Source organism: Pecten maximus, unplaced genomic scaffold, assembly GCF_902652985.1.
Source record: "Pecten maximus unplaced genomic scaffold, xPecMax1.1, whole genome shotgun sequence".
In the NCBI taxonomy this organism is placed as follows: domain Eukaryota; kingdom Metazoa; phylum Mollusca; class Bivalvia; order Pectinida; family Pectinidae; genus Pecten; species Pecten maximus.
In genome coordinates, this window is record NW_022982135.1 from 166208 (window position 1) to 179449 (window position 13242).

The 13242-nt window shown below is 34.7% G+C and overlaps 1 long non-coding RNA gene across 1 annotated transcript; it reads right to left on the reverse strand.

Moving 5' to 3' along the window:
- Positions 1 to 11403: 11403 nt before the first annotated feature.
- On the reverse strand, positions 11404 to 12965 carry LOC117320387. The gene is made up of 3 exons (XR_004531027.1): positions 12669 to 12965; positions 11650 to 11738; positions 11404 to 11435 (listed from the first exon to the last, which is right to left on the reverse strand). It is a non-coding gene; the product is annotated as an uncharacterized LOC117320387 (long non-coding RNA).
- Positions 12966 to 13242: the final 277 nt, after the last annotated feature.

Sequence of the window (13242 nt, forward strand, 5' to 3'; positions counted from 1 at the left end):
GATATTTCATTGCATGTATTTAATACACTGTCTATAGTCATGGGATATTCAATTAATTCATGGCCATGAAACCAAGTTTTCATGGGATTTCCAGCAGTTCAGGAGTACCCATGAAAAGTCATTTGACAAAATTTCATGGCTTTAATCATGGTGTTTCAGTAATTTCATGGCATTTTCATGTGTATTTCATGTTTTTTTCATGGTATTTATTTGCAGTAGTGAGATGTAGATATAGACTTAAAAATCCACCATGCTTCTTTTTGCTTCAGGCCAGGTGAGCTAATGCCATGGCGTCTGCGTCCAGCGTTCGTCAATTTTTCTTTTAAATTGCTACTTGTCATTAAGTACTGCATTGATTTTGACCCAAAGTTGGTCAAAATCATCCTTTGGAGGAGCGGAACAGATTTTGTATAAATGGTGCCTCTGACCCCCCTTGGGCTGGAGGGGCGGGGCCAAATAGGGGAAATGAAGCCTTGCAAAAAAGAAATGACCTTGACCTATATTCAAGGTCACAGGGGTAAGATCTGTTAAAACATTTAAGCAACTTCTTCTTAATTACCAAAAAGCCTAGAGGCATGATATTTGGCTAGCCTAGAGGCATGATATTTGGCTGGTAGCTTTCTCGGAAAGAGCCATATTTTGGGAATGAATATTACCTTGTCTTATTTCTTACCCTGTACAAGGATATCCAGGTGCTAGATTTTCCTGTCTCAACCTAGATTTGAGACAAGCTACACAAACTTTTTGCACATTCTCAACAATTGCATGACATCATAGTAACTCACGACGGCAAGCCTTGTGTTTGGCAACTTAAGAATCTTACGCCTTGGGTTGAGATCCTTCTGTCTCACCCCCAAGGGGGTGAATGATTCTTTTAGTCTTTCTTTCAAGGTCAAAGGGGTCAAATATGTTTATATCCAGCTAGATTTTAGGACACTATTGACTTGGTTACAAGTGAGAAATAATTATACCAGGTGAGTGATGCAGGCCCCTTGGGCTTCTGGTTTTTTTTAATTGTGGCATATCAAAAACAAAAATATCAATATTTTCTTACAGGGGTAAAAATGTTCATCAGGGGCTGGCCTACTAGTCTTTTCAACACATTTCATTAGATACTCAAACCACAAAAGAAAAAAAGGAAATAATGTTGTTTACTTATGCGTCTGTATATACGTTACGTCGTATATAATTTTACTAAAAAAAAAAACCACTGAAATGTAAATAAACTATACGCCTTTGATTCTGTGATTCATAAAGTTATTTCTTATACAGATGTCATGATGGATGAGGACGATTCCGACTCGGATGAAGATCCGGATCAATTTGTCAAGGATGACGACAAACAAGGTAAAGCTCTATTTAAAATTTGTCACAAGTGGGAAAAATGGAACCAGAAACAAAAAAGAAACAAAACAATGTTTTCCATGATTGATATTACAACTTCAATAATTATCATGTTGTGTTATTTACACGAAATTACTCTAGATGTACTGTATCAGTATTTGTTTTTTAGCCTACTATCTTAGGGCTATTCAGTTTGCCTCGAGTCTATGATCCGTCCGCCTGTTAACAATTATTTTATCATTATTTCTCCAGAAGCACCTGCATTAATAGATCTATCACTTCAAAAAGATTAAAAAGATTACATATTTGAAGAACATTTAATATATTTCTTCACCTCTTAAGTAATGTATCTCTTCTAGTAAATGGAGTGTGTAAAAACATATGTAATCTAACATTTTGAAAACAGATTGAAAGCACAGTTGTTTATTAACTAACCAAATGAAAATCAGAGGGTTTATAGTTATTTTTATAAGGCCATCAAGCATTTTGATGGGACATAGTATGATATGGCATTATCTGTCGGTTCATTGTAAAGATATGTTTTCAACTGATTTGTTTAAATCTGTATGCTTTTAAAGTAGCATTTTGATTTAAGTTCTAAAATGTTTCTTGCCTTTTGTTGTTTTTTTCTGTCTTTTTTATCTTGTCTTGGGATCTATCTCAATTTTGACTGATCTCTTGTTCACTTGACATGTTTTATTATTATCTTTACATTGTAGCTGTGCTGAATTTGGATTTGGGATTCTTTTTACTGGTGGGTACCTTAAGTGTTCAAGAAATTCGACTTTAGAAAGCACATCATGGTCATATTTAATTATGCAAAGTTTTACACGGCTTTTTATAAAATATCATTACACAAAATGTTTTCGTTATGAAATCGCGATCTACTTTACAACAGTAAATAGTACATGTACCAGTATGTTATCAAGCAATAAATATATCAAAATGGGCTTGAAGAAAACAAGATAGTTACAATCGAATTGTGAATGACTTTTGATATGATGACTATTTCACATGTATGTCCTTTATTGTTGAATAAAGATTCAAATTCAAAATAATTACTTTGTTTTAAGAATCTTGTGTTTGTGAAATGAAGTATGCCCCACTACAAAATGTCACTACAAGTATATGACCCTTGAACCTCCAAAATCTTTTTCACACCTTAATTAATTATATGTGTAGTAATGTTTTCACGTAAAAATGATACTATATACATGTAATTACTTTTGATCAGAATCAAAAATTTTAAAAATCTCTTGGAGGAAGCTGATATGATCAAAGGATTCCATATTTATAAATGTATACAAATATGATAACTTGGGTGACCATTTGAAGTGCTGAATTGAAGGTTATCGAAACTGAATATAATGAGAGATGTAATAATAATGAGAGATGTAGGGATAATGAGTAATAATAATGAGAGATGTAATAATAATGAGAGATGTAATAATAATGAGAGATGTAATAATAATGAGAGATGTAGGTTGATCAGAACTATGGACAAGTTTTACGGTCGCCATCTTTGTCTCATTGAGAAATATTCTGTATCTTTGAGTAATATGAAGATGGACGTTTTTCAGTGTGCTTACTTGTGATTTACAATGATGACTCGGTTCTCATTTTGAGGACTTGATGTTTACTTGGATGTGACAAAGGTTTACATGACGGGCGTCGTCGATGAAGCAGAAGACGCTTACTCTTCCGGAACACCTGGTCTTATTCTCTTGTACTTTTGCAAGGGTCTCCATGTAGATCTTTCCCTTATTTTCGAATTTTCGTTGCCCCTAGTTTAATCGATTTTGAGTTCGGATTATGGTTTTGTTGACGCTTTGGTATTCTCTAATTTATACATTACTTTTGATAGCATGTAGCTTGGTAATCAGATAACGTTGCATGGAGCTTTAAAGTTTTGATTCTAATGATAATGATTTATATCGATTTTCGGACTGCAAAATGTCCAATTTTAATAAGCAAAAACATGTAAATGTACGAGTCTTAAAAGTTGTTGCACATTGGAGGGAAAATTATAAGAAACAAGAAGGGTCTCAAACATTTTAATGACTGATAGTAAATAACGACAATTTTATTCTATATGGAACAAAAACCAGCAAAATGTCTTTCTAACTACCTATACAATGAAAAGAGTTACAGAATTTTTTGCTTAATATTCTGGACGACAAGTCATTCTCCCGACTTCGACATGTTTGTTGAGGTCCAAGTGTATGGGGTGGGCTTATTACCAGACATCCCCAATGCACAAGAGGATGTCAAGCGTGGGAGTGGGCTTATTACCGAGCGTGGGCTTATTGCCGGATAACTGCGGTAGAGAAATGATTTGATCGCTGACATGGGGCTTGTACAACCCGACAAATGTGGACATTTCGTACACACCAGAAAATGAGGACCTGACTAGTGATTCACACAACCAGACAAATGAGGACATTTCGCACCACCCAAACATGAGGACCTACCGTGTAGATTACACAACCGGACAAATGAGGACATTTCGTACACACCTGAAAATGAGGTACTGTCGTGTAGACTACACAACCAGACAAATGAGGACAGTTCGTACACACCTGAAAATGAGGACCTGCTTTGCGTTTCACACAACCTGACAAATGAGGACATTTCGTACACACCAAAAATGAGGACCTGCCGTGTAGATTACACAACCAGACAAATGAGGACATTTCCTACATAACCTAGCAAATGATTAATATAACATATTCTGGTGTGCAGAGAGCATTATTAGACTTCTTAGCTAATAATTATTAGTACATCACGTGACTGAATACTGACTTACCATTGGCTACACACATGGGTACTATGAAGCGATCGTGCCCGCTCACCCGGGCACTATCAAATTTGACGCGATGTTCAACGTGATTCTATTATGATGTCACTATTACGTTACGTCACAATGTTTGGAGAGCACGATTATTGGCGCGAAATTGAGACGTTACGTCCCTTGCTACTGTTCTGGTTGAAAAGGGCTGATTCTGAAACGCCTCAAAGCTGGCCATGGTGTATTACAATAAAAAGAGTATTAGTGCATATTTAAATGGAATGGTGATGTACTAAACCCATTATGGCCCTGTTGAGAGGGCAATATTGCCTCATAGTATTGTCTCGTGATGAGATAGTACGTGCCCTCGCCTTCGGCTCAGGCACTATTCCATCGCTCGACAATACTATGAGGCAATATTGCCCTCTCAACAGGGCCATAATAGATAATTGGTAGTGTCATTTTTATCAAATTTTGACCTCTAGGACGTCTAGATAAAATTGCTTTCTGCTCAAAAGGATTAGGTCTCAATAATATAATCATATTTAATTTGTAAGGTCTCTCATCTCTGACTGGGTCATAGAACATCGATATTCTGTCTATATACAGCGGGGAAAGATCTCTCTTCAAACATTTGGTCACGGAACATCAATATTATTTCTATATACAGCGTGTGAAAGGTGTCTCCTCTACCAATTGGTAATGGAACATCGATATTATATCTATATACGGCGTGTAAAAGGTGTTTTATCTCAGACTGGGTCATAGAATATCGATATTCTGTCTAAATAGTTTGAGGAAGGCGTCTCATACCAGAATGGGTCATGGATTATCGATATTCTGTATATATACAACGTGTGAAAGGTGTCTCCTCCCAGACTAGGTCATAGAATATCGATATTCTATCTAATTGGTCATAGAATATCGATATTCTGTATATATACCGCATGTGAAAGGTGTTTCTTCCCAGACTGGGTCATAGAATATCGATATTCTGTCTATATATATTGTGTGGAAGATTTATCTTTCCAGACTGGGTCATAGAATATCGATATTCTTCCTAAATACAGTTTGTGGAAGGCGTCTCATACCAGAATGGGTCATGGAATATCGATATTCTGTATATACTTAGCATACAGCGTGTGAAAGGTGTTTCCTCCCAGACTAGGTCATAGACTATCGATAGTCTATCTATATACGGCGTGTAAATGGTGTTTTATCTCAGACTGGGTCATAGAATATCGATATTCTGTCTATAAAAAACGTGTGAAAGGTATCTCATACCAGAATAGTTAATATAATATGGAAATTCTGTATATACATGTATACAGCGCGTGGAAGGTGTTTCCTCCCAGACTAGGTCATTTTCTATCTATATACGGCGTGTAAAAGGTGTTTCTTCCCAGACTGGGTCATAGAATATCGATATTCTGTCTATATATAGTGTGTGGAAATTTATCTTTCCAGACTGGGTCATAGAATATCGATATTCTATCTAATGGGTCATAGAATATCGATATTCTGTATATATACCGCATGTGAAAGGTGTTTCTTTCCAGACTGGGTCATAGAATATCGATATTCTATCTAATGGGTCATGGAATATCGATATTCTGTATATATACCGCATGTGAAAGGTGTTTCTTCCCAGACTGGGTCATAGAATATCGATATTCTGTCTATATATATTGTGTGGAAGATTTATCTTTCCAGACTGGGTCATAGAATATCGATATTCTTCCTAAATACAGTTTGTGGAAGGCGTCTCATACCAGAATGGGTCATGGAATATCGATATTCTGTATATACTTAGTATACAGCGTGTGAAAGGTGTTTCCTCCCAGACTAGGTCATAGACTATCGATAGTCTATCTATATACGGCGTGTAAATGGTGTTTTATCTCAGACTGGGTCATAGAATATCGATATTCTGTCTATAAAAAACGTGTGAAAGGTATCTCATACCAGAATAGTTAATATAATATGGAAATTCTGTATATACATGTATACAGCGCGTGGAAGGTGTTTCCTCCCAGACTAGGTCATTTTCTATCTATATACGGCGTGTAAAAGGTGTTTCTTCCCAGACTGGGTCATAGAATATCGATATTCTGTCTATATATAGTGTGTGGAAATTTATCTTTCCAGACTGGGTCATAGAATATCGATATTCTATCTAATGGGTCATAGAATATCGATATTCTGTATATATACCGCATGTGAAAGGTGTTTCTTTCCAGACTGGGTCATAGGTAGCACACCACAGTAAGACAGCCTGGCCATGGGCAATTTTTTTGTTAAGCAAATAACTCCTGTATTATGATATGTATAAAAAATGAAAAAATAAATGTACACTATAATTGGTATATCCAGTATGAAGTAGTACATACAGGCTTCACATTTATTAAAACAAAAATCAATTAATTGGTTCCGGATTTTAAATATCCGGATTTTCCGAACGTGTGTTTACACAGGAAATTTAGTTTCGCCTACAGCGCAAAATGGAAGCCCACAGAAAAGGTAAGATAGCGGAAAAACTTAATTTACAACATATGTCCAAACAAGATTAATTCTGTCTTTGGGATAGAGATATTTAATTTTAAATAGGTTTCAGAAAAAAAATTGTGTAGAGAATTGTGCCATTTTGGGTCAAATATCATAATATTTTGCAATTTTTGAGAATTTTTTAAGCTGTTACCATGGTATTCACAGCTCTAAAAATCACAGAAAATATCAGTTTACTTATCCTTCAGAGCTCTATTAAAATTGCAAATGTTGTACAGATTTCAAATATATATACTTTATTAGAGGTTATATGTAAGGTTAACTGGCAATGTTTACATATCTAAAGCATGTGCCATATTTTTCAGAATTTGGCATTTTTACTGTACACTGCTACCTTATAAGGGCTGAAAAATGTTATTTTTTGGAAATTGTGCTTAATTATGCTTGATTAAGCTTCATTTTAGTTCATTATTGCTCAAAAATGCATAAAAACAATTTAAAACTTGTTTATTATCAGGCTTGTCATATTAGAGGAATCAAGGGAGGTAACTCGCATATTTACCCATTTTAAGGGTGGGTTAATTAAGCATAATGTTAATGAGTCAGTGTAAATTGAAAAGATATTCTATGTTTTATAACAAACCCAAAATAACTTATTGGGTATCTAACAAACCATATAGACTGAATTCTGGTTTGTTTTACCTGATTTATTACCCCGTATCCATGGAAACTATTACAGTAAGTGTTATTTTTTGAAATATTTGGTGAAACCATTATTTTCAATTTATTTATACATTGGTAAGCATGTAATTTCAATTGATGGAGTGTACGGTTGATACAATATTGTCAATTATTGTCACTTCCTTCGGTAAAGCAGAAAAAATAGCATTTTCCGCATAAAATGGGATCAGCGGACACTTTCATATGATCATTGGTACATATCTGAATTACCGGGGTGGAAACAGATGACTGTGATGTCATAGGCATGACATTTTGAAATCTTGGATGTCATGTCATGATTTATCAGTTAGAATATTGCACGTGTTGCTAAGCTGAGGTTTGGAAAGGAATTTGGTTATTTATTATGACACCATTGAGTATTTATGACGTCATAGATACCATCTGATGATGTCATAGTTACTGATGACGTCATGGTAACTATGACGTCATATTACAAGGCTAAATTTGATAGTTGTATAGTATTTTTTGCTTGATTACATGCACAGAGACTCAAAGTACCACATTCAACTCAAAACACAACTTTATTCAAGAGATATACAGAATTATGGGAGTTTTCATCTTTAAAATTACCTCCCCTTATTACTGGATTGAGAGAAAAAGTTGTCAAAATACACCTCTCAGGGAAATCAGCAATACTCGGTGACTATTAAAGATTCACAGTAACCCGATATGTCATTTTGTTCGTCGGAACATATTCTAGACATTCATGGGGTTTTTAGTAAAATTAGAATTAACAAAAGTGATGTATAAGGTAGCACACCACAGTAAGACAGCCTGGCCATGGGCAATTTTTTTGTTAAGCAAATAACTCCTGTATTATGATATGTATAAAAAATGAAAAAATAAATGTACACTATAATTGGTATATCCAGTATGAAGTAGTACATACAGGCTTCACATTTATTAAAACAAAAATCAATTAATTGGTTCCGGATTTTAAATATCCGGATTTTCCGAACGTGTGTTTACACAGGAAATTTAGTTTCGCCTACAGCGCAAAATGGAAGCCCACAGAAAAGGTAAGATAGCGGAAAAACTTAATTTACAACATATGTCCAAACAAGATTAATTCTGTCTTTGGGATAGAGATATTTAATTTTAAATAGGTTTCAGAAAAAAAATTGTGTAGAGAATTGTGCCATTTTGGGTCAAATATCATAATATTTTGCAATTTTTGAGAATTTTTTAAGCTGTTACCATGGTATTCACAGCTCTAAAAATCACAGAAAATATCAGTTTACTTATCCTTCAGAGCTCTATTAAAATTGCAAATGTTGTACAGATTTCAAATATATATACTTTATTAGAGGTTATATGTAAGGTTAACTGGCAATGTTTACATATCTAAAGCATGTGCCATATTTTTCAGAATTTGGCATTTTTACTGTACACTGCTACCATAGAATATCTATATTCTATCTAATGGGTCATGGAATATCGATATTCTGTATATATACCGCATGTGAAAGGTGTTTCTTCCCAGACTGGGTCATAGAATATCGATATTCTGTCTATATATATTGTGTGGAAGATTTATCTTTCCAGACTGGGTCATAGAATATCGATATTCTTCCTAAATACAGTTTGTGGAAGGCGTCTCATACCAGAATGGGTCATGGAATATCGATATTCTGTATATACTTAGTATACAGCGTGTGAAAGGTGTTTCCTCCCAGACTAGGTCATAGACTATCGATAGTCTATCTATATACGGCGTGTAAATGGTGTTTTATCTCAGACTGGGTCATAGAATATCGATATTCTGTCTATAAAAAACGTGTGAAAGGTGTCTCATACCAGAATAGTTAATATAATATGGAAATTCTGTATATATACAGCGCGTGGAAGGTGTTTCCTCCCAGACTAGGTCATTTTCTATCTATATACGGCGTGTAAAAGGTGTTTCTTCCCAGACTGGGTCATAGAATATCGATATTCTGTCTATATATAGTGTGTGGAAATTTATCTTTCCAGACTGGGTCATAGAATATCGATATTCTATCTAATGGGTCATAGAATATCGATATTCTGTATATATACCGCATGTGAAAGGTGTTTCTTTCCAGACTGGGTCATAGAATATCGATATTCTATCTAATGGGTCATGGAATATCGATATTCTGTATATATACAGCGTGTGAAAGGTGTCTAGTACCAGACGTGGTCATAGAACATCGATATTCTGTATATATACAGCGTTTGGAAGGCGTTTCTTCACAGACTGGGTGATAGAATATTGATATTCTGTATATATACAGTGTGTGGAAGGCGTCCCATACCAGAATGAGTCATAGGATATCGATATTCTGTCTATATACAACGTGTTGAAGGTGTCTCATACCAGAATGGGTCATATAATATGGATATTTTGTATATATACAGCGTGTGGAAGGTGTCTCCTCCCAGACTCGGTGATAGAATATCGATATTCTGTCCATATACATCGTGCGGAAGGTTTCTCCTCCCAGACTTGGTCACAGAAAATCGATATTCTTTCCATATACAACATGTAAAAGGTTGCTTATCCCAGACTGGGTCATATAATATCGATATTCTGTACATATACTGTGTTTGGTAGGTGTGTCTTTAAAGACTTGGTCATAGAATATTGATATTCTGTCTATAAAAAGCGTGTGAAAGGTGTCTTATACCAGAATAGGTCATATAATATAGAAATTCTGTATATATATACACTGAAAAAAATAGTTTGTCAGTTTGACAAATTTAATTCGTCAAGTTGATTGTCCTTAAAATGACTGGTCAAATAGTAAAGTTGAGGAATCAAAGTCGTCACTTTGACGATGTGATCCTTGTCACTTTGACGAAGTAATGATGTCAGTTTGACGAAGTACGTATGTCACTTTGACGAAGTAATAATGTCACTTTGACGAAGTAACAATGTCACTTTGACGAAGTAATGATGTCACTTTGACGAAGTAACAATGCCACTTTGACGAAGTAACAATGCCACTTTGACGAAGTAACAATGTCACTTTGACGAAGTAATGATGTCACTTTGACGAAGTAATGATGTCAGTTTGACGAAGTAAGTATGTCACTTTGACGAAGTGATGATGTCACTTTGACGAAGCAAAAGAAGCAATAAAGTTTTTGATGAAATTATTGAAATCGTACCTTGACAAATAACTATTACACTATTAACCACGGGAGATCACCTTTTTGACGAACTAATGTCTGTCACTTGTGTAAAACATCAGGCGAAAAAAGAAAGTTGCAGCTGATCAATTAATAATTGATCTAGTGAAAATATTTCATCATCATGAAATGTTTGTCTTGAAAAATCTCTTAGTGATAATATATACAAATTACTATAAATAATAAAAAGATGTGATTTTCTTTGGAATGTAGATAATTCAACTTTATTCCAAAGGTGTGACTCTTTCAACATCTTGGGACACATAGCAGCATAAAAATTAAACATAATAATATGTCATTCATTTTCCAAGCTACACAGGATTTTATGTATACAATAATGTGATTTGTTTTCAATTTTGATATACAGCTAATTAAAAATAGCAAAAGGCAATCATTAATAATTAATCTCAGCCCTTCACAGAAACCTACCACCTGTAGAGACTTCAGGATCAAATAAAATTACCACCTGTATCTCTTTTCAGGATCAAGTTTTCTGTTTCCAGACTGTTATCTAGTTTCCAGATGAATATGAGCATTTTTTAACGCCCCAGAATCCCTTTAAAAATGATATTCTGCCTATTATAAAGTCCAAAAAACATAATCCATCGCCCTAGTTATTTCGGACACCACCGATGAGAGCTTTCTGTCCAGTACTTCGAATTCATCATGTAGTCCTGAGATGACTTTCTGAGTGAAGAGGAATGTTTGGCCAATTCCTAGGATTTGCTTAGTTGAAAGCATATATAATGATGACAAGTCCGCAAAAAAAAAAAGAATCTGCTAAAGAATTGCACTGAATGATTTGTTCCCCATCTATTTCAACACAAAAGTCATCATCCATGATTGTCATGACGTCATGGTACAATAAAATGTACTTCAGTTTCATCCCTGCTTAGTCCTCCTGAAATTAGCACAAACATAATTTAATATAAAGTTACATGAAGGAATATTTCCGATTTTTCAAAACAATCTTGTAGTTGTTTACACTTTTGAAAGTGTTTCCATTACAAAACATAAAGTTTCAACTAAATGCAGCATGAAGGTGTGAATGGATCAGTAGTCAATCTTAGTACATACTTTCTGTTTATAAGATATGAAATATAGACTTCACTTACCTGCATGTCACTTTCAACACTTTTCAAAACATACATCTTTTCCTTGAAAATATATGGAAATCCTCGTAAGCAGGCACTTCTTTTTACTACTGTAATACAATAAGATACGTATTCCTTTACTACTGGAATGGTAACATAACATACACACATAACAAGGCACTTATACTGTAAATTGATATGTTGATTACATTTTTATACTGATGTTGACAATTTCTATGCAGTTACACCTCATTTTCCACGATATATATACATAGAAAACAGTTGACCAGCTGTGTAATTTTATCCCAAAATAAATGATCTACATGTATACGATCACTAGTAACAGCATTGTTCAAATTTCAGATAAATATTTGTTCGTATCATTATATTTTGTTGAATGTAAAAATGTTGCCTATTTTTTCTATTGATAACTCATTAATGACAAAGGCAAATTTTGACTCGTACCGCGACACAATATCGGCAGTACTAGTGAAGAACAAACTGAGTATAACTCACATTAATGCTCTATATATTATATATACACATTGTCTGACATGGGTGCAGCCATATTGGCTCTGGAACTTCCGGGTTTTACAGCAATAAGATTGTGTAGCACAGCATACACAATTTTTAGAGATAGTAGTTTCCCAGTTTTTACCTCGATAAGAGGTCTGTTGATTTATAAAGAAGAAATAAAACTAATTTTAATCAGCTGCAATATCACAGTGGATCGGTAAAAAAACAGTTCTACCATACAAGGACTTAGAAATGTCCTATCAATTAATAAGTCCGTGGTTTTTTAATACATCAGCAAAATTATAAAACTTTTTTTTTTAAATAATTCCGTGGCATAAACAGAATACAGTTGTATGATTAACCGAAATAACCATTATCGTTAGATAATTATTACATCTACACAAAATCTCGAAACTGAGCCCATGTGTGCAATACATGCTGTTGTAATAGTGTCCCTGCATCAATATGTAGATAGATTATTACTCAAATTCATATGCAAATTATGAACAAACAAAAATACTTACATTGTATACTTTGTCGACGAAATAAGCTTCCTTTAGAGAGGGATGTGTTGATCTTTTGAAAAGACTGCATCATGCACGCGTATACGTAGTAGCGGTCACTCCTTGAAATATGATCACACAAAGAGATGCTCTTTAGTGGCGGGAAGTGTTACTTCACTGGAGATCGGAAGTGGGGTTATCTGATTAACTGACCAAGAGGATTTGTCAAACTGATAGGGATGATTCGTAGAGTACAGTTTGACGGACTTCAACAGGGACTTGACTAACTAAGTTCGTCACTTTGAGGAGTTTTTTCTTTCAGTGTACAGCGTGTGGAAGGTGCTTCCTCCCAGACTCGGTAATAGAATATCGAGTTCTATCCATATACAGTGTTTGGTAGGTGTCTCCTCCCAGACTGGGTCATAGAATATTGATATTCTGTCTATAAAAAGCGTGTGAAAGGTGTTTCATACCAGAGTAGGTCATATAATATAGAAATTCTGTATATATACAGCGCGTGGAAGGTGCTTCCTCCCAGACTGGGTCATAGAATATCGATATTCTGTCCATATACAACATGTAAAAGGTTTCTTAT